Genomic DNA, 23222 nt, shown 5'->3' with positions numbered 1-23222 from the left:
AAGCACAAAAAATAGACTGAGAAACAGAATGAGTGAGAGAGAGATAGAGATGGAGATAGGGCATAGAGGACACATTGTTCTATTCCGTGGAGACTGCTCTTTACCTCTCCACCAAGCAACGTCCACCCCCGTTTAGCAATCTGTCTGCTAATTAATCATGCTCTCTAATCAGTCAGATGCACAGGAAATCTGTGTGTGTGTGTGTGTGTGTGTGTGTGTGTGTGTGTGTGTGTGTGTGTGTGTGTGTGTGTGTGTGTGTGTGTGGGTTCGTGCGTGCGTGCGTGCGTGCGTGCGTGCGTGCGTGCGTGCGTGCGTGCGTGCGTGCGTGCGTGCGTGCGTGCGTGCGTGAGTTTAGGTACATGTAGACACCGATCAATACTTTCGAAATACACATTTTGTTCATATGGTTTTGATAATCTATGCCAATCAGACATGCTAGTATTAATACAAGCTGACAAGCTACATGTTCTGTATTGTTGCTTCCTCGTTATATTGAACAGTTGACCACTTAAGCTCTATTTTAGACAGAGACATTTTGAAAATGTATATATAATGTCAGCAGTTAAGGTATAAGAAAATGTTCCCCTTTCTTCCATTTTTGCTTTAGATACAATAGGGGAGTGAGGAGACAGTAAACTAAGGACATGCAACACTGGTCTCCATCTGGAATTGAACCAGGAACGTTGCAACTACAGTATGTTGTTGACGCACTAGGCATCCATGTTCCTATTTCAAGAACTATGTTCTGTTATCCCAATGATTGAGCCTCAGGTATTTTCTCCCTCCCATCATCATGAGCTGGTTAGCCTCAGAAATCAGAGCCGTGAACAGCAGCCTGTATAGTTCCTGATTCAAGAGCAGGTATAATCTTATCCGGGTGAAAGGGAGTGCGGCATTCATCACATTGATAATGATCTCCAGTCAGGGTAGCGATATTAGGGTGACGGGTGATGGATTGACTGCACTGCCACCAGGGCGAGCAATCATGTCTGCCACTATCCCAGCTAATTGTGACATCGTGGTAGAGGCAGCAGGGGTGGGCAGGGTTAGTATCCGACACAGGATGCCAGCCAAGCCTGCTAGCTCGCACACAGCCATCAATGCTAATCTCCCGCTATGTGCTAACAATAGCACTGATGTGCTTGCTTTCCGGAGGAGCCCCGGCCCAACGCCCACCTTCCCCCTCCCCCAAAGGCCTCCCTTGTTTGTGCATGGCCCCAGCAGTCGTCTTTCCCTTACCCATTACCTAGTGGATACCAGAGCTGAAATCAGCTGAGGTATTGTCGCTCCCTAGAATAGTGATTGAAGGCAGACAGGTTAGAGTATTCTGCCTCACATGAAGTGGGAGATTTTTTGGCGGACAGGGATAAACAGTACTCTCTAAACCCAATTACTTAGCAAAGAGAACAGCACACTGAGATTAGTGAAACAAGAACACAGAGCAGGATGGCATGTGTAAAGATTTGCGAGGAGGAGACAGTATATTTGACTGAATGTGTGACAGAAAGATAGGTGACGTACATTTAGTTTGTATGTGTGTGTGTACGCGTGTGTGTGCATGTGTGCGTGTGTGCGTGTGTGCGTGTGTGTGTGTGTGTGTGTGTGTGTGTGTGTGTGTGTATGTGTGTCTTTGTGTGTCTTTGTGTGTGTCTTTGTGTGGCCGTGCGTGGCAAGGCGCGCGTGTGTGCATCTGCGTGTGTGCATCTGGGCTACCACATACATTCCCTGAATATCTCCTCATACCACTGAATTTCCTTCAAAATGAGGAGCGTACTTGAAGCCGAGAAGCTTGCTGGTTTCAATCCCATGGACCGGCAGGAAGTGAAAGAGCCACACTGGCACACTCACTCGTCCCTCAATACAGTTAAAGTGCCCTTGAGCAAGGCACCTAACCCCCAACTACTCTACACGAGCTGCTCAGTGGCCAACAGTATACTGGCCACTGGGGCCAGCTCCCAGGTGTGAATGTGTGCAACTGTACGTGAATAGTGAAGCAGGGCATTGCTGAAAAAGACCATTTGTGAACCTGTCCAGGATGAGTAAAAGGTAAAAAAGTAAAGAAAAAAACATTACTGTAGTGTATGTGACCTACTCTGCCATTTTTCAATGTCAGATGTGACCATTGCAAGAGGTGATTGCACTCCAAATATTACAGCTGGTACTTGGAACCATTCTCGGCTTTCTTGTCGTCTTATGTTTTACAATGTTTAAAACTATACTTCTTATCTGAATAGAGTACTAAAGCCAAGTTGCTGCTTTATTAGAATAAGATGACAGTCCCAAGACCATGCATTTTGACATAAAACCTATTTTCTCCACAGATGAAGCTGACAACGCAAGTTCGGGAGTTAAGCCCCCCCTCCCCCAACCTCCTCCTTTCTCCTCAGTCCTTTTCACTCTGTAACCCTCTCATCTTGCTCCTGAGACTGAGAAGTGTTAATTTATCCATTTGCAAAATTAGCACTGAGGATTTGACTGTGTACACCCCCACACAGAGTCTTGTCTTTCCCCGAGTCCCTCACCTCTGCTGCACTTGCTCATCCCACTCATGTGTTAATAAATCATTTCATCTAGACATTAGTTAAGGCATTTGAAGCCTGTGCTGGTCCCTGGATGTCACACACAAAGCATTATCATTAACTTAAGCTGCACTCAAAATGGGGAAAGCTACTCTTCTGGTACATAAAAGATATAACCCCTTCATTTTAACACGCGTTTAACAATGTTTTGTCTCGCTTATGTCTCTCACCCTTTCTCTCTGTCTCTGGCTCTCTCTGGCGGTAATTACAAGACCACAAACCCAAATGGGAAATACTCTAAATGTGGCGGCTACTCCCGATAAGTGTGAACATTGCAGACACAACCACTATGCACTGCAAACCACAACGTCAGTTACTGAAGGGTCCAGGAACAAGTAGAGCATTACGTAATGTACTTCAGTAATTAGGCAAGGGGAAAGGGGGACAACATCCCTCTTCTGGTGAAGCTGAATGCCAGCCAAAGAGAGGGAATGAGAGATGGATTGGCAATAGTGTGATAGTGAGTTAAAGTCTAAAACAAACCTGCATAGACCGCACATAGCGGCATGGGCAGGCTGGCTGCTGGCTAATGGATGCTGGCTTAGTGACGCATTGATTTCACAAGCCAGACCCAGAGAATCCAAAACGCCACAGCCTCCAAAGCCAACAAACAGGAGAACTGAGAATAATGCATTCAGGAAGGCCTGGATGGAGAGCCAAACAGAAATTATTTTCAATTTGTAACTATATTCAATCAAAGGCAGTATCAGGTGGAACATTGCTAGATCAAAGGGGAACAGCTGCACTTGTGCAAAATAACTTTTTCTTTGTATTTGTTTAAAGCTGGAGTGCCACAGGCCTATTTCCTCCAAAAATATGAACATTAGATAGGCCTATTCATGCTATAATACAACATATCCCGATTTGTTTCTCTCGTACAAAAGCTGTACTGTACTGTTAAGTTTTAAAAATCTATACCGTATGTCTGTGGACTGGATTGGACTTTTTCACCACCCACTTCTCTCTCTAACCATCTGTATCCTTTGCCAAATGAAAATATGGATCTTTTTAAACACCTTGATAAGTAAAAATGTCTTCACAACAACAATTCTGGTATAATAAGGCATTAGCTGCAAGAAAATTGCTTTTTACATACATGTACTGCATGTGGATTACATAGATTATCAAGAAGTTTCACAATCTTTACTACCTAAACATTTCCTGGTTGTTGAGGTGCATTCACATAAGGTGTGACACCATAATTGTTTTGAATATATATTTTTTCCATCTATTGGCAGCAGAGAAAACAAAGGATCACAATGTGGCATCTGAAAAAAAAGAATTACTTCCGCTTCCAAAATTGAAGCTTAGCATTCTCATTGTACAGTATATGCAAAACAATGGTGTTCTTGTTAGCGTGCCGCCCCAGCATGGCGCCATCAATTAATTTGGATAAAACTCTGCTTCACACAAACTCTAGTCACAGTGCGGGCAAGCCTTTGATGTTTCAACAAACGAGTGCAGAAATGGCAAAGCAGCGGTATTGAAGATTCTGCCTCCCATTTCATCGCCGTGGACATCGGATCTACACCACATCAATGAAACTCTCTCACAATGATGGAATCCTCCATTGTCACTTGAGAGGACGAGGGGGATCCCAGCTTTGAAAGTGAAAAAGAAAAATCCCTTCTCTATAAGCTTTTGCCATACGCTCAGCCATCCATTAAAGTCCATTTGCATTTTTGACACTTATGGGTGTGCTTCCCACGATTTCAGCATAATTTATATGACTTATACAGCTCATTTACAGATTGATAGCTGACATTCCTAACTGGCTATAATGAATACCTCATCAATGCGTGCAAGTCACTGTGCTGGATGTGACGGTACGTGTAAAATGCCATCGAACTACTCTCATTCTTCATTAAAGCCTAATTTGCCTTTGGAAGGCAGTCGTCTTCCCTCCCATTCACCACCACCACCACCACCCAACCCTCCAGACATTTTAATGCATCATTTCGTTTTCTACAAGGAAACACTATTTCTCATTAAGGTTCATCTTTCAAAACCTGAACAGTGGAATCAAACGGAAAAAAGGGGAGAATTCTAATTAGGCAACAGGCATGCAAGAGGAGCAATTCAAAAAAAGGAGTGGGCTGGGTTCTGGACTGAGGAGCTTATGCTTCATTGCACCTCATATACAAGGTGATATAATGAAAAGGGTTGAGATAATAGTGCGTGAACCAAATCAGTGGCGAGCAGAATACAACCAAAGGGGGCTACTCATCAGCGCTGTCACATCCACTGTGCAATACGCCTTTGTCCTTGGCGAGGTTCCTCAGGGCCATCATTCACTCACACGGGTTCGCTGTGATCCTGCAGGAATGGACCGTACCGGGAGAAGCTGATGCATGGTATCTTGCTGCTGAAACTAAAGCTCCTTTATTAAGAGGGCGGTTTAGCCCGCTTAGCCCTGAGGGACACCTCACATTCATATGACCCCCTTCAACTACACAATTCCACATCCCAATTCAAGCATCCGGTAGAGAGAGAAAAGACAAATAAAGGGCCTCAGAATGTTGCCTCTGAGCAGAGAAGTACAGCGCATGTGATATGATGGCCAGGATGTGATAGGGGAGGGGTGGGGGTCTTTGGGGGCTTCACGGAATAAAGCAACACCTAGAGATGAAGCTAATGAATACAGAAAGAATCTGGCTCTCTTTCATGCTCCGATTAGTGTTATGCAAATGCCGCACCGAGCCAGTGGGGAGAGGAACAGGAATTATTGCGTGCCAGTGACTATGGGGGTCCCACCTGTTTCATCAGACAACGGCAACATCCCTTTAACCTGTCCTCACTGTTCCTGAAAACGCTTCTCCCGAAAGAATTTTGGTCGTCCTCTCCGATGATTGTGGACTTCATTTGAATACAGATGGATTAAAGTGCACCACTTGGTTTGTGTCTACTTTGCATAGCCTTTTCATGCCGTGTGAAACAAGCTGAAATGTTGTATTTTTCTATAATGATTGGCTTCTGGGATTTAAATCAACACTTTCCCTCCCCCCATATCAACCCAATTGGAAAACAGGATAAAAAAGAATAATAAAAAAACAACACATTGTAAGAATGAGGCTTTGTAACTGCTTTTTGGGAACTCAAAAGGATAAATCAAAGTGTTGCTGTAAACAGCGAGTAACCTTTCTTCCCTACGCCCACACACAGACACGTACAGCGCTAGTGCACGCTCAAACACACTTACACACACACTCACACACCCCAAGCATCGTGCAGTCCCAGAGAGCCGAGGCAATCCTCTCACCTCATGAATATGACAATGAGCTGCATCTGGGTCATTAATATGACATAGTCGTGACACAGGAGCCCAATTACCAGTCAACGTAGAGCCTGTGCTGTTCCACGGTTACTATACATAATCACTGCATTACACCAACATGCTCGTGAGCAGAGGATGATCAAACCACCCAGCTCCTTGCTGCAAAAGTCTAGGTTTCTACAGATTGCTGTCAAATAGATGAGGAAGAGTCACACGCTGCTGACACTGTTCAGGAATCATTACCACTCCTGCACCTATTCTCGTACAACATGTAAGCTTCCAGGTAACTGGCACTATAGAAATCCTGGGTGTGAATTTAACTCTGAAAGTGTTCAAATGGATTTTCAAGGGTGATTTCACACATTGAACATTATGGCTTCATCAAAGTATAATCTGTTCTGATTGCTTGCTTTTGGCAAGAAACATTGTAACTTTTTTTGTTATTTTATTTGACCTTTATTTAACTATGATTAAAATCCCATTGAGATTAACAATGTCTTTTCCTAGGGAACCCTGGGACACGATAGACAGCGGTGCAAATTAAAACAAGCAACACAATGTATCTCCGTCTTTTTATGTTTTTTTTCATAAATACCCTCTTGTATACTCTTGTATTAAAAAAATGCAGATATACAAGCTCACAACGCTTCATGATGTGACGCGTTGTGAGCTTGCAGATCAGCTACTTCACTGGTTAAGTCTGTTTGTGGGTTTTAATTTTTTTTTACCAATACAAATAATTAACAATAGCTTGTGACTAAATAATAACTACATTGGTACACAGGGTATTTTTCCATATCCTGAAAAGTAACGTTTTTTTCTCGTGCAGGTTTTCCGCAACACTATAACACTCTGTAAATCTGTTCACTTGAATGAAGTGCGGCGCTGCAAGGTTTTGCATGTTGCATGGCTCTGTTCTGCATGACTATTAATTTCCCTCTGCAGCGGCAGACGACATGCTGCAGCCAAGCACAGAAATGTCTGGCACAGACTGCAGGAGCCTAGCCATTTGATAGTGTACACAAACACAACGCTGTACTGTACACACATGCGTGTGCGCACACGCCCACGTGCAAGCACACAGAGCAGTTGGGTTCCATTATTTTCTCCCACTCTGCTGCCCGTCTTAAATATTCATGCCCATCAAACTATTTATTTTTTCATGTCAGGGTTCATAACAAAGACTCCCTGCAAACACGGAAAGCAACAGTCACTATTGACTGCGATGATTGGAATTTATATAGTGGAGAAAGTCCTGTTGTTACATTTGTGGCGTTATTACCAGCCATGACAGCGGTATTGTTTTCACCACAGTCTGTGTGTGTTGTCAGGACATGGACACACCTACTTTAGTGGTAACTACCAAAGAAGCGTTTTTAACTGTAGCACTTTGCCATGTCTGTCTGACTGTGGACAGATTAGCGTCACAACCATGCAACATGCAGTTCCACCGTGGTGCAACCGGCTTTGTCGGGCGTCTCTGCGAACACAATTGGCCTGTGTTCGGGGGAGGGTAGCCAGGCGGGGAGGGTGATATTGGTGATATCGGGCTGGGGGCGGCACCTGTCAGCGGGGAGTGTCGGGCGGGAGGAGTAGGACGAAGGCTCTATGTCCTCCCGGTGGGGGCTCCTCACTGGCAAGTGGGTCAGTGGGATACAACAGCAGAAATGTGTGTGAGGAGGAATCAATTGGCATTACGACTAAATTGGGGAGAAAAGGGGGGTAAGAAATAATTGGCTACTCTAAATTATTGAGATTACAATGAAGAATGAGGAAACGTTTTTGAAGTTGGTGGTGTAGTCCGAGCAAGGGTGCAGGTCTGCATGAAGTAGGGGGGTAGTAAATAGGGTCCCCCCACTTTATGCCCGTGGCCCACATAGGTTGCGCATTCCTTGGATGAAAGCATAATGTCAATTCTCACAGGTTAAGATTTGACCATGTGGGGCGCCTGCTGGCCTAGCCGTCCAGGCATATACCACATTATGCTGGTAATACAGTTTGATAGCGTGTCGCGGGTTCGACTCCCGATCCCGACGACCTTTGCTGTGCGTCACCCCCCCATCTCTCGCCCCATTTCCTGTCAGCCCACTATCCTATCAATAAAGGCAGAAAAAGCCCCCAAAAATATATTTAAAAAATAAAGATTTGACCATGTGAGATGAGTATCCTTCAATGTGCTGTGGTGAGACCACAGTAAAAACTTAAATGTACAGTTTTTGGAAGACAAGAACAGCAATGATCGTTATTTAGGAGGAAATAGGCTTGCGGCACTTCAACTCTAAGTCATATCTGACACGACTGAGATTGCCCCTTGCCCCAGTAATACATGGGCTGGTTTCATTCTAGTCATCTCCAGCGTACTGTATTCCCCTCAAACCATTCCTTTTTCTTTCACTCTTGCTCATGCAACAGACCGAGAGGTCTGACAGCCTCTGTCACGAGGCCTTGACCTGAGCACTGAAATAGACCAGCGCAACGGCACACTCCATAGATAGAAGTAGGATTAAATCAACTCTATCCTTGTCAGATCTTCAGAACTTCCATAGTAGTGCAACCCTGCCTACATGCAGCTGCCAAAATGAGTGACACATTAAGGTCGGAGAGACTGAGAAGGCAGCGGGAGAAACACACACACACACACGCACACGCACACACACACACACACACACACACACACACACACACACACACACACACACACACACACACACACACACACACACACACACACGCACACACACACACACACACACACACACACACACACACACACACACACACACACATATTTAGCTGTGTTTCATCTGTTATAACGGGCCCCAAGCCATCAGGGGCCCCCGCAGGCATTTCTTTCACTTTTTTCCCCCACACAGTGGTCTGTTCGAGTATTTAAGCAGATCCTGCACATCAACTGATAAATCATTATGTCATGATTTCCGTTATACCGTTACACAGTGCACAGTCTAGGCAGATCTACTGTAGCCTCTCTCTCTCTCTCTCTCTCTCTCTCTCTCTCTCTCTCTCTCTCTCTCTCTCTCTCTCATATCCTCATAGTCAAGAGAGGTTTGATTGTAACTCACTCATACAGGTTGAGCCATGGTCCGCAAGACTGTGAAACATCCTCAATACAATACTGATAATAATAAGTTGTTCATTTACAGCTAAGTCTTTATATGAATATTGTACATCAAGTATCATTTATTTATTATTATTGTCGTTTCACTGTTTCCCTGCAAGCTGTGCTGATCCCGGTGAAATCAAGAGCCATTAAATACACCTCAAAAGACTGCTTCCAGCAAGGCCATGGCACTGCGGCTCTCATGCCAAAGCAAAGCAAAAATGAAGCCATCCTAGTTGACAACAATATATGGTTTTGCAAACAAAACGCGAGTCAGTGAGTTTGTTTAATTGTTTTGGCTCTGTATGCACCACATACAAACCAGAGAGCCTCGTGAACAAACTGCTTTATCTCAGTCATCTCTCAGAACATAACAATACTGCAATAGACCAAAAGAAGGCAACAGAAGTGCACAACATACAAGCTCACAGGGGAAATGTATGACACACATGCATGCATGCATGCTTGCACACAAGCTAGTGCACGTACAAAAACAGAAGAGGAGAAGGGGCCGTGTCCACCAAGATGTGATCTTTTCCTGAGCACAGCGTATGTTTTGGGAGTGGGAGCGCCACGCTTTTGGAAACCCCAGCAGCGTGACGAACGCCCGCGCGTTCACGTGTGAGGTTTTTATCTGCTTGCTGAGAGCAGAAATATTTTCAACTTGGGCATTTGGAAGGGTTTTTAGGCGAGCGCCCTGGCATTTTCAGAAGGGAAAAAAACGCCTCAGTGGACACGGCCCCGAACAGTGGCAGAGAGGGTGCAGAGAAGATGGCGTAATAATGTAAAGACTTAACCAATTAAACAGAATAATATCCTTAGTTGACCGGGCCCCCCATGGGCTTTATACCATAATGAGGTATACGAAATATGAGTGTCTGCAGTAGAAATGGACACATAACTCCCCCTTTATCATGATAGTCACGTATAAAAGAAAAAACAGAGAATGTGTGACTGGTATAGCTCAGGTGTGACCATGCTGTGTTGTATTGTGTGGTGTTGATTGCCAGCCAGATTCCTCCTGTGAGGGTGAGCTGAGCTTCCGTCTGATTGCCCGCCTGATTGGGTTTATGAGTTAAAAAGCAGATCTGGGAGACAGACGGCACACGCTCAACCCAGATGTCCAGACCCCAGACGATCATTCCGCACCCCTGGGTCTACAGAAGGCACAGGTCTAGTAGGAGGCACTGACAAGCACACACACACACACACACGCACACGCACACGCACACGCACACGCACACGCACACGCACACGCACACGCACACGCACACGCACACACACACACACAGAGAGAGAGAAAGGTACAGAATAGGAAAGAAACTAGCCATCAATGACCATATGCCACATGCCGGCCATTTTGCTCTTAGGTCATAGCCTACTCGGGGGAACCCCATCCCAAGTATGACATAAAAGTAAAATGGCCACTGTGTGAATATGGTCAAGTGAAATATGGTTTCCACTGAAAGGCATATTGCCATGTATTGTCCACTGTAATGTTCATGATCATAAAACATGGTAATTTCAATCATCAAGAATGGTCATTTTATAGTGTGATCTGTACCTGACTGTGTAAATCTGCGTTTTCTTTTCTTTTCTTTTATTAATTCTTTAATGCCCTATTGTATACTCTGTTGCATGACATTGTTGCGCCAAAATAGCCAAATAGCCAAGCTGGTAGATCGGTTGTTTTTTAAACGTTTTTAAACGTTTTGAAAGTTATCGCCTATAATGATATGCCCAAAATAGGCACGCCAGGTTGAACGTGGTTAAGTCTGTCTGTGTGTTTTATAAACATTTAACCAATGTTAAAGTATCAACAAGAGCTTGTGACTAAATGATAACTACATTGGATCCATTGGAACACTGGTTGCTTTTCCATTTCCTGCTAATTAACAGTTTTGGACATATAAGGTTTCTCACTGACAGCAACTATGTAATAAAGGCCTTTTAATTAAGGGGCTTTAGCTGCAGAAGAATCTGTACCCACCCCCCCCCCCCCCTCCCGCCCCCGTCTCTTTCTTTCCCTTGGTCTCTCAAAAGCTTTTTGGTTGTTAATTCCCTTGTTTCTACAGATTGTGAAAATATTGCCCATTTTTAATGTTAGATCTGAATCTGTAATGACTCATTTTGATCAACGGTAATGTATGCAGGAACTGAATACTGTATTTGTCAAGGCAGAAAAATTGGTTGTTTGATATCATCACTTTCAAACCACTAGCGATAAATATATTTATTTGTGGAATACAAACCAAATGGCGCAATATGATGTCTCTAGAAAACCGCCGGAAATAAAGTATCCACAATATTTCGCACAAAAGTACCTCAATATCAATAATGGGATGATATATTGAGTGCTGATGTTTTCAAAAGATATTTACACAGCTTTTTGAGAAACGAGAAACAAATAAAATGTTCTTTTTTATCAATTGATTGATTGATTGACTACTTTATTAACACGATTGTTAACTGTACAGGTAGCACAGTCAAAGGTTATGCTAAAAGGATAACACAAAAATACCCAGGGGCCTTTATGTTGAAACAATGGTTCAACTGTGGTCCATTCATAATTCTGTATATCGTGCCAAATTATTGCTTTCTTTGAAAGTAGCCGTGTAATAAGCATGGATAAAGTACAGTGAGACGGTCATTATAGGAACACATATATTCCTTAAATATTTCCCAGCTCTACATGCTAATGCTTGCTGGTTTTATTGTAATCCAGGTCCAACTTTACCTGTGGTGACGATTGTGTGAGAATATCCCCTATATTCCCATACTGCATCATACATTTCTGTATATTCTTTCAATGTAAAGCAATTATTCTTCTATTGATATTTCTGCTGGTCTGCTTTTTCCTTACAATGCATTCTGAAGATCGTCCTCCCTATCTTTCTGTAGTAGATTCAACCCAGTAAGATCCTGTTAATTTAACTCCTCAAAGTGTACAAACGGAACCAAATGGGGTTTTCTGCGAAGCAAATGCTCTTCATGTAGTAGAATGCTTGCTATTACCCTGAATAACAAGCTTGCTGTGGGCCAAATGGGCAAAACACTCTACTACATTACTCAGCGCTACTCAACCCGCGGCCCGCGGGCCGCATGCGGCCCGATCGCAGCGTCTTGGCGGCCCCCTCATGGTCAAAAAAAATAATATTTTTTTAAGCACAGGATAAAAATATACATTTCCGTTCAAATATATGGGTTGCTAAAACATTTTTCAAAAACAAACAGACAGACATACATACAGGTGCGTCAATTGTTACAGGTATAATGCATAGTTTTCTATGCATTTCGGGTTTTGGGGGGGGTTTGACCCCCAAATGTTTCCGGCGCGCGGCTTTGCCGCGCGCCCAGGATAGGTGTCTGCCACTGGACATACACACAACACAAAATAAACTGGTACAGTGAAAAGAATATGATGTCAAAATGTACATTTTCTTGTGCGTTACAAAATCGAAAAATCCAAAATAGGACCGTCATTTTTATGGCGGCCCCTTGGACTTTTGGTATTTTGCTGAGTGGCCCCTGAGCCATCTTAAGTTGAGTAGCCCTGCACTACATCATGCCCCAAGCAGCACCACATACAGTAGCAACATGTTTACATTTTCAGAGTCAAACACTTTTTGCAGTATATGTACATTGAGTGAGCAGGTTGAAATATATGGGGTGGGTGCCAACCATGACACAGCTTTGCGAGAACATTTGCCCGTCTCTTGTTGAAAGATTCTGTACGGGCTCTTTGTGGGCTAAAATAATTGCATTAGTGAACTCAGATAACAGCCATCAACTCCAGCAGGCTCTCTTTTCGTGCATTTAAAATAACCCATTAATTACAGACTCTTTGTGGTCCCATCATTAAGGGCTCAAGTTGTACCCACTGACCACCACTTTAGTTTTTAGCTAGCAGCACTCACAAGCTCCCTGTGGATGCAATAGTCATCATGGCTCCCACTGTTGCTATGCGACTAGTGAAAACCTGTTTGAAGGGCATTTCTGTGCAGATGAAATGTTTTTTTTTCCTTTTCTTAACTTTCAGCTCCTGCATCTCTCTCTCTCTCTCCCTCTCTCTCTCTCTCTCTCTCTCTCTCTCTCTCTCTCTCTCTCTCTCTCTCTCTCTCTCTCAACCCAACTGGTCAAAGCTGATGACCGACCTCCTACACCTAGAGGCGGGCTCTGTTTGAGGTTTCTTTACATTAAAAGGGGAATTTTTCCTTGCTGCCGTTGCCAAGTGCTTGCTCATGGAGGAATTGTCAGTGTGGTCTTGACCTGCAATATGTCAAAGAAACAATGTCAAATGTCATGAGTTAACCTTTTGTTGCGATTTGGCACTATATAAATAAATAAAATACTTCACATCTACACTGACCACGTGGAACATGCTCTCTTTCAGTTATGTGGATTCCACTGTAAACAATGACAAACAGAAGCCAGTGTCAAAGTGTCTCACGTGGACATGCAATAAGCTAAAATTACTTTACTGTTACATGTCCGGTCCCCATTTTATTTTTGTCATTCCCTTTCTTTTCTTTTTTTCTTTTTTTCAAACGGTGACCTACAGAGTGTCTCACCTTCATTAGCAGGAGTACAGAGAGATAGACGGAGGCAGCGAGAGACAGCACGCCAGCCTTTCCCAGCCCATTTAACCTTTTAATTTAGCAGCAGGAATTAATGTGGTGGCATGGGCCAGTATCACTTTAAACAGATGCTGCCCAGGTGCCCCGGAGGCAGGAATAATGCCTTCTCGGTGACGCACGTGTACATATTAGTGTGTGTGTGTGTGTGTGTGTGTGTGTGTGTGTGTGTGTGTGTGTGTGTGTGTGTGTGTGTGTGTGTGTGTGTGCGTGCGTGCGTGCGCGTGTGTGTGTGTGTGTGCGTATAAAAGCAAGAAAGAGAGTGCGTGAGCACTGCAGCATTTGCGCGGTACGTATGTGAGCTCTTATTAACCGACTTGTCACATCAGCAGAGTCACACCTCAGGTCCTGTCACTATCGTTTTAGCGCCATGTGGCATTCCAATGAGCTTTCAGGACGGGAGAGGGCAGAGACTGGCAGTGGTGAGGGAGGGGTGGAGATTGCTCAAGTTGAAGACGCCATCATCACGACTGGCAATGTGGGTGATGTAAGGCAAGTGGTGAGTAATGATGCAGACTAAATTCAGGTCAGCGCTCTTATGGAGGGAGCACAGCGAAGGAGGGAGTTTTTTGGAAGAGTTCTCTCATACCCTGGAGCCAGAGGCACACATATAGTTCATCCTGCGTTGCTTCGAAACGTTAGGCTCCCTAACGAATACAGTACAGTAAGAGATCATCCTATATACACAGAAAAGTTGAGTGTAAAAAGGACCTTGAACCCTATACTTTGTTGACCAGTGTCCCCCAGGGGTCTAATCCTTTTCCCGTCCTTTTTTCCCTCTACACCATTGTCTCTTCGACAAAAATTGCAAATCTACAAATCTCACAATGCATGGCATAGTGACGCATGTCATAGTGACACATTGTGTCGTGTTGTGAAGCGTTGCGACACTTCGTGAGCTTGTAGATTTTTGCTGAATGTTTTCCAATTATGACATGCACCAAAATGGGGATCAGAGTCAACTTTATTGTCACATGATCTCACGTCATACAGGTGTAAACGAGTAGGTGAAACTATTTGTTATTATTGGAGTTAAATAGTGAAAGGGAGAATAGAGAAGAGAGGAACACATAATTCATGTGGTTAGGGGCCCATTTATGCATTCTCAGACTTCGATTAACACTCCATATTTTACTGTTTGCAGATGTATTTGGTTCATTCTGCTCATGCTCCTACAGTTCTTATAGTAAAACTGGCAGCAGAGGGCGGGCCAGAGAAAAGGGAGCAATGCTCCCTGGCCTCCAGTATGACAGAATGGAGCTTTTATGATGTCCCTTAGATTATTCTGTGAGATGGATGGCCTGAGCCGGGGTCCCAATTGATTAATCCATCGACTAGCGGAACGCAGCACAGCCTTCCCCCAGCTCAACTGTCTTTCACTGGACAGAACACTCACACAGACATGCTGGAGAGGATGACTAATGAGTGAGTCTGCTGTACACACTGTTTGTGTGTTTGAGTGCACGTGTGTGTGCGTGTGTGTGTGTGTGTGTGTGTGTGTGTGTGTGTGTGTGTGTGTGTGTGTGTGTGTGTGTGTGTGTGTGTGTGTGTGTATGTGTGCGTGCGTGCGTGCGTGCGTGCGTGCGTGCGTGCGTGCGTGCGTGCGTGCGTGCGTGCGTGCGTGCGTGCGTGCGTGTGTGCGCGTGTGTGCATGTGTGTGCATCTGTCTGTCTGTCTGTCTGTCTGTCTGTCTGTCTGTCTGTCTGTGTGTGTAACTGTGTGTACTGTACATGTATGTTTCCAAGATGCTTGCTTATTTCTTTCAATGTATTTCTTCATGAGCATGACGGCTTGCACAAACTATAGTTTAAAGATGGGGTGCCATGATATTTTTCAACCCTAAAACCTGATCATAAGGTATTATTATTATGTAAGGATTTTTTTCAACAAAAAAAAAGTGTACAGTAAGTGTTAAAATGTTGTTTTTATGTGGACACGCCTCCAGATCATTAAGTATACCTGGTTCTCACCTTAGCACCTCCTCCACCACCTTAGCACCCCCCACCTGTCCTAGTCCCTCCTCCTCCTCATGCCCACACCTGTTGTGTTATGATAATGAGGGGGAGGGTATGGCTTTGTGATGTCACTAAAGCGCTGTTTCTCTATTGGCACGTTTGACCCTCAAGGTTTCAGCCTCCAGGAAGAAACTCCAAATAGTCAGAGAAGACATAAAACACCATAAAAACACCACCGGGGGGCTTAATGAAGCAATATGTATTGCTATATTTATAGAAATACGGGGGTCAAGGAATGCAATATGCAAAATGCAATATGCAACATGCCTAATAAGCCATAGAAACATAATAGACTGAATTGTTCTGAGTGATTGTGGATATTAAAATGCATGTCTTTATTATGTTGCTTATAATGGCAGATCGCAGACTCTTTTTAAATTTTCAATGATGAAGACAAAGGTTTACCAATTTCTCTGCTTCATCTACACAACAGAAACAATTGCAGTATTTTGATTAGGCTATAGCTATTTATCACTATTCCTGGCCAATTGGTTTTGCCGGAGCCTGGAATCGAACCTCTCTACGCATAAAGCATAAAGTTTTGCCCTCTGTCATGTGCCATGCCCCTGTTTCACTAGGACACACAATTCAAAATAAATACTGTATAAACGCCCTTTCATTTGGTCTTAAAAAAAAGTGGACGTGCATTAATTAAGTCATGATTTCTGTGCGGCAATTTAAATTAAGCCTGGATATGCCGAGATTCAAACCAGGGACCTTCTGACTGATATGTACACACCTTCTGAGCTACTGAAATCCTAGACTTGAAACTGGGAGAAAGTAGCCCATGCACACTTTGCATTTTTTTTAATGAAGCGATGCCTTCTAGAATATTCATTGGCTCATGGAGGCTTTATTTTTTCACGTACAAACTTCTCTTCAACTGGGATTTTAGATAATGGTCCATAGATTATGTGTAGAACGCTTCTCAGGAGAAGAATGGATTTAAGTGTCAAACTACTCAAAATGACGGAAAATCATGGGGGGAACTTAATGACAGATGTGTTCATAAGTAGAGGCACATATGTCAGCAAGTTTCATGGCTGTAGGCCAAACGAGGCATGACTTATGCCTGTTCAAAGTTTGCATTTTCAAACAATTGCTATAGAGCCCCCCTTTGGCCAATTGGAGTAAGATTGGCTCCAGCGCTATTTGGAATGAACCTCTATCATACTACAAAGTTTCGTAAAAATGCGACTGCATTTATTTAGTTAGGGGCAGAAGAATAATTTTCATAAAACTGCAATATTCTTTGGCTCATGGAGGCTTTTTTCACATACAAACTTCCCTCCAACTGGGTTTATAGATATTGGTCCAAAGTCTGTGTGTAGAAAGTTTTGTGCGGATTGCTCAAAAATCCCAGGAGGAAATTGAATTTAACAGTTTTTCATATAATTCAAAATGGAAGAGGAAGAGCCAAGGGTCAGAGGTCATAGGTCAAAGTGGCAACGTTATTCGTCATGAGGAGACGTATATGTGTAATGAAGTTTCATGGCTGTAGGTGAAACGATTCAGGAGCTATGCCTGTTCAACCATTGGTCACCCTTTGGCCAATGGTTGTGAGTTTTGGTTCTTGGCATAGCCCTCTACTTTATTGCCAAGTTTCGTAAAAAAAACTACTGCACGGTTAAGTCGGAACTGCAAGATGGCGGAATAATAATAATAAAACTAACAAAAACAGTAGGGGTCCTACGCACCACGTGCTTGGTCCCCTAATAATAATTTAACTACCTTCAACACTATAGTGAATACTGAAGAATATATAGTATTTAACCCACTATCATAGTATCAGAAAATGAGGTGGTTTGAACTTCCTTTTCAAAGCCACCCTTTATGCCTAGCAGCAGTCTTGTGTCACTGGCCATCACTGTAATGTACTTTCCTGAAAGCATCTTTCAAATGTCAATTCCTATAAAGTCACTCGCTGGGGATGGATTCCCTCATCTGCTCAGCTGTATAGGTGTGATAAGTCATCCTGTTAATGGCCACATTGTATAAAAGCAGCAATCATCAACATGCCGCAAAGAGCTAATAGTCAAAGAGCACCAGCAGCTCTGCCCTGACCTGAAAACCCATGTGCTTCCTCTTACTCACAGGGGTGGAGAGCTGAGATTGGATGAGTATGCAGGGTTGTCATATAATGTGGTGCAATCACGTTAAGACATAATGACCAGTATTACAAACCTAGAGTATATCACATTCATCAGGCTAGAATCATTGTGGAGATTAGACAGACTTGACACAGTGCTTCAAGCTTAAGTGAACATGGAACATTGTTGTCCGTGAGGGGAATTATACAAATAATAATAACAATAATGTATGTACACAAACTATTGCTAATTCCCATTTCCATACATGTACTCGGAAGCTACTGTATTGTTTGAGGCAAGTTCCCAATCCGTTGTATCCTCATGAGGACTATGAAGAACGCAGTGCAACGCATGTGAACAAAACAATCAAAAGAAGAGACAAGTGATTACATTGTTTGTTTCTATTACAATTTTGGCATCTCCTGTATAACCTGCTAAGCCCTCTGCTGTATTCATCCAAAAGCTGTTTTCACCTCCAACATGAGGTCTATTAACTACAAGCTGATCTACCAGCTTGAGGCCCCCTGTGTTGCACTGTCAGTCTGCTAGAAAAAAGGCAAGAGTATTTCTCTGACTGTTTACTTTCCCTTTCATTCTTGAATCAAACCGGGTTTGAAAAGCTACAGTAGACCCAAAGAAGAAAGAAAAAAACGTTTGTCCTCAACAGTCAAATAATTTTATTCTGATGGTGCTCTGGGCTCTATAGAGATTCATCAGATGTTTTAAAGAAAACAACATTTTCTTGTATGCCACGTGTTGGACCTGATTTGCAGTGAGTCAGATCCTGGGAAAGGCTAAATGACTGGTATAGGATGTGGGACTTTGGGTCTGTTGCTTTACAAGACCCTGACACTTCATTGCGGTGGTAACCTTTTCTGGTTGACAAGTTCATTAATTTTCTGACAGGGCTGCTTGGCATGATTTCCAGTGGATAAGACAGACAAAAGCTACAGTATGGGTGAAATTGGACGTAAAACAGACGTCTTGGGCAGTTCCATTATCAAAGTCAGTCTTTGTTTGAGAGGCAGGAAGTGGCCCCTCGGTTTCAGAGCGGCACCTGCTCTGATGCTGTGTCCCACTGCTAAGGAGGTCTATCTGAGACACACTGGTAGTGACACTGTTGTATCTCTATTACATACACAAATGGAATACTTGCACAGAGCTGCTTGATGCATCCATAGTTTTCCTTTCAATCATCTTACTCGATCAGGGAGTTATAGACTATATTAAATCACATTACATCCCAAGCACACAGTAAGCAGTCTTGACAAGGTTGTCTTCACAATCTCTGTAATCTCTGTAAATCTCCTGCGGGGTTGAGAAAGTTTGGGGAGTGCTAAACAGGGAAGGAGGTCTGAATCACTCTGCACCAGTTGCCAACAAACAAACCTAATCTTTGGGATGTGTAGGGCGGATTCATCATGCTAAACCCTTTGACAGGAAAGGGGCATAAAATGAGAGCCCTAATTTGTCTCCCCAAGGTGATGTCTCTCCATCATATGGAGGGGCTTTCTTTCAGTGGGTGACAAATATTCACAACTTTTTTCCTCACCTTTCCTGCAGGTGATGGAGAGATTCAATGAGCACTATGTCTCAAGAATGACAGCCACAACCTCTGTTTGTACTTTTACCATCAACACTTTGTTTTGACCAATATGACAGATGTGTATTATCAAGTTGACAAGCTGTTATGTTTTAAAACTAAATCTAAAGGGAACATTCTATTTCGATGCCTTTCCGTAATGATCATGCACTGCCAAAAAACAGCACTTGCTGTAACTACTAGTTTACTGTACATTACATCTTGGAAATTGTAGTACGCTCCTAAGACCATATAAGAGTATTATTTGGCTATTATTAATATTAGGCAGCATATGTTTCTTTTCATAGGCTATTATTATTTGCTTGTGGAATTGTGTATGCAACTGACAACACCAACGAAATTTGACTGTGTACCACTACCACCAGCATATGATAAGCAGCCTTAGAAGGTGCAGGCTATTGCATTTTTGCACATTACTGAAGTAGCATTTCCAGTAGACCAGCGGTTCATGTAGCCTACTACAACCTCGAATCATACAGAGAGTATAGATGGAATGTGGTGTGGTCTGAAAACGGCGGCTTTCCGTTTCAGCACCACATTTGAAGGACAGCTCCTTCTAGCCGATAGACCATAGGGCCAAGCTACAGGCTACGGAAAAGTGCCCCGTTATGTATAACTATAGTATGTGTACAATCTACATTAAACAAGGGTTTTCAGATTTAAAAAAAAAAGAAAAGAAAAAGTAGAAGTAGAAAAGAAACAGTACTTTATATTTAGAAGAAAGGCTAGAAGTACAATTCAACAACATTAGTTAAAATTAACACACTGTATATTATTTTCTATACTCTGCACAATGGCCCAACTAACTCTATACAAGTTGTAGCACATTCGCACACTCGTTAAATAAGCTATGTACACGGATGGATGGATGGATGGATGGAGGGATGGATGGATGGATGGATGGTTGAATGGGTGGACTGATGGAAAATGAATGACTTGTCTGCATTCAATTCAACAAGCCTCCATGTTGAGTATATATACTTACGATGCATTCACAGTGCTTTCGTTTACAAATGATTATCTTTATCTATCGGGGAAACTGATAACTGAGTAGCTATTATTTATTTATCCATTTATCTATAATTTCTAAGCTCAGTGCGCGCTCTCAAATCAAGGGCGCGCACTGAAACGCAAGCAAGCAGGCAGACACATGTTGTCTCCTCATCTTCCTAATGTGCACATCATAGTAAATATCTTAAGTTTAATATATAGGCTACTCAACCCTCAATCGACCTGTCGCTTGTCTAAAAAAATAACTTATCTACAAGCTTACGACGCGTCGCATTAGATCAGTTCGTTGTAGCCAAGCGACACCGTCGTACGATGGAGTATTTAGGCTTAGATGCTATACAGCAGTGGTTTTCAAGCTTTTAAGGCCGTGACCCCCCAAAATAATCATATTTGAACTGGGGACCCCCACAACCTGACGAGCACTTTTTAGTTTGACTCGGTTCCACAGATAGATATTGTGAAAATAGCCAATCTACAATCTCACAACGCCTCACTTGTAGATCTGCTATTTAAAAAAATGTTGCCTCTTTCTTATATTATTTGACAATTTGGCCAATTGTTTAACCAGTTTCTATAGTATAGTTTGTTTATTACTTTTGATGCAGTAATGGGTTTTTTTTTCTTTATTTTTTTGGTATTGAAAAGGTATTAAAAGTCCTTAAATTGTCACTTCACTGTCATCTCGGGACCCCCCCTGGGGGTCCCGAGCCACAGGTTTAGAACCACCACTATACAGTATCAGCGAATGTGAAGCCAAACAACAATTATTCAGCACATACAATAATAACTTACTTGTTCACGAAGGTATATTGAGCTGTGCAGGATCTCGGGTTGAGAGACGGACAGCGATCCCTCTTCAAGCTCCCTCCCCAAAAACTGCACCGAAAATCCATCCGCAATTCTCAGGCGATTTGACAGAATCCGTGGTGATACTTTCTTCTTGACAAACGCGTTTTTGTTCCCATTCTCGTTACGACAAGACAAGATAATCCAACCATCAGTGTGGGGTGATAATAAGCGGTGACTCTCACGTATAGGATGATGTATCCATTGTTTCCAATTCTTCAGGACGCAGAAAACACAGAGGCAAGACCCACAAGTGCCATCCACGAAACTACTCTTCCAAAGCGATCTTCAATGTTCTGTTAGCCAGGCATACATCAACGGCAGGCTATTACTTCAGGCCAAATCTTTTAATACGGATTTAGAGCAATGCGGATTTGCAGCACCATTCTATTTGATCAGGTCTCGAATATACAATTAAATATAAGAGGGACCTCGATTTCCAAACCTGCATGCAGAGCGCTCCAAACCTTATCGTCCAGGTAGATAAATCCGAAAATCCGTCATGAGATCGTATGGTTATGGTAGACCATCATCCACACACTGAAGGAAGAAATAAAGAACGATTTTGACATTCCCCTCTCGCTGCTTTCAAATTCAACTTTTTCTTTATGTCCCTATTCCTTCACACTCACCAGCCGCGTAGAATCTGATTAGATTTCACCTCACAACCCAGTGCGGATTTCAAAGATGCTTATTTCTCTATTTCCTCCAAGGTTTTTGTCGTTTGGACGAAGTCACGCAATGAATGAATAATTAATCGGCTAGTTTATCCTTTTTTAAGATATGGAATTGTAAAGTTGAAGCTTAGACTATTATTTCTGTTCTCTTTGATTTCTTCGACGATTTCGAGAAGAAAATGAGCACGTTTGACGTTGAAATAGATGCCAAAACCAGCAGGTATCCTCAAGCCTTCAAAACCCCACTGTATTACAGTGGCGTTTTAGTGTGAATAGAGGAATTTCGGATGTTTTCGTGACCAGGATCCTCGTACAGCGTCTGGACCAGAGTTATAGTTCACCAAAGGCAGCTTTCACTTGTCAGATTCAGCCAACAACATCGTTCTGCGCTCTCACTGTCTATGCAAATCGCGAATCCCAAGTCCCAGCTATCCATTGATGTGTCATAGGAGATTGCTTCCCTGATATCATTCGGAGTGCTGATGCTCCTCCAAGCCCTCGATCGTTTCCAGCGGAATGCGTGTGGAGGTGGTGGTGAGTTGACCACAAATCAACCGGCTCCAGTACGCACAGGCTACATCCGTCGATGCGCTTTACTACATTGAAGCACACGAATAAATCGCATGGTGCTTCACAGACAGGCATGGATTTGATAAGAGCAGCATAAAGGAGCCATCACCGATTCGGTGCGCTGATGGTCTCCGATGCAAAGCTACGTACCTCCCACTGACAAGCTGTTCTCTCTCTCCAAAAAAAAAAAGACACTTTGTAATCCGTCAGTCACTGATGGTGGTTTGGCGGTAAACGAAAGACTCGCCCCAAAACACGCTCACCCCTATTTTTTTTAAAGTTGAGGAATAGGTTTTGGCACCGTTTTACTGAGTTTACTTTTAGGAATAATTGTTAGGTTTAGCCTAAACCGTTTAGGCATAGTTTACTGAGGCTATGTTTTGGAATACCAGGTGAATACCGCCGGATTTGCTCCGGGGCGACTGTGTTTTGGGGCGAGCGTTTTGGTATTCGGTTTGGCGCTGCCTTACTGAGGCATGGGCTGTTGGAGTTATGGCAGGAAATATATTTTCCTGGCTTGACATTGCTCTATTTCGACTGTTGCTAGCGGTTTTCAAAAATCATTATTCTCCAACTGTTTGCCGCCATGCACCACATCACATCCCACCTGAAAAGTTATATTAATCTTTTGTTTTATTTATTAATTTTGCCATGGCCTCATCATTCATAGGCCAATTAGATTAAAAAGGGGGTAGCAAATTCACATTATTATGTATGCGCAAGCATGCCCTGTGCTTGCACGTGTGCGTGTGCATGTGTGTGTGTGTGTGTGTGTGTGTGAGAGAGAGAGAGAGAGAGAGAGAGA

General features: G+C 43.1%; 1 protein-coding gene across 1 annotated transcript in view; it reads right to left on the bottom strand.

Moving 5' to 3' along the window:
• Window positions 1–21444, bottom strand: part of LOC308091436 (leucine-rich repeat-containing protein 4C-like) — a gene marked incomplete at its 3' end in the record, with an annotated part of 71918 nt that extends 50474 nt beyond the window's left edge. The window contains exon 1 of the mRNA XM_080437053.1: window positions 21117–21444. The remainder of the gene's footprint in view (window positions 1–21116) is intronic.
• Between the last annotated feature and the right edge of the window lie 1778 nt (window positions 21445–23222).

Source organism: Gymnoscopelus braueri, assembly GCF_963280865.1.
Source record: "Gymnoscopelus braueri genome assembly, chromosome: 9".
Taxonomy (NCBI): Eukaryota; Metazoa; Chordata; class Actinopteri; order Myctophiformes; family Myctophidae; genus Gymnoscopelus; species Gymnoscopelus braueri.
The sequence above is the reverse complement of the archived record's forward strand: the minus strand, read 5'-3'. Positions and strand labels throughout refer to the sequence as shown.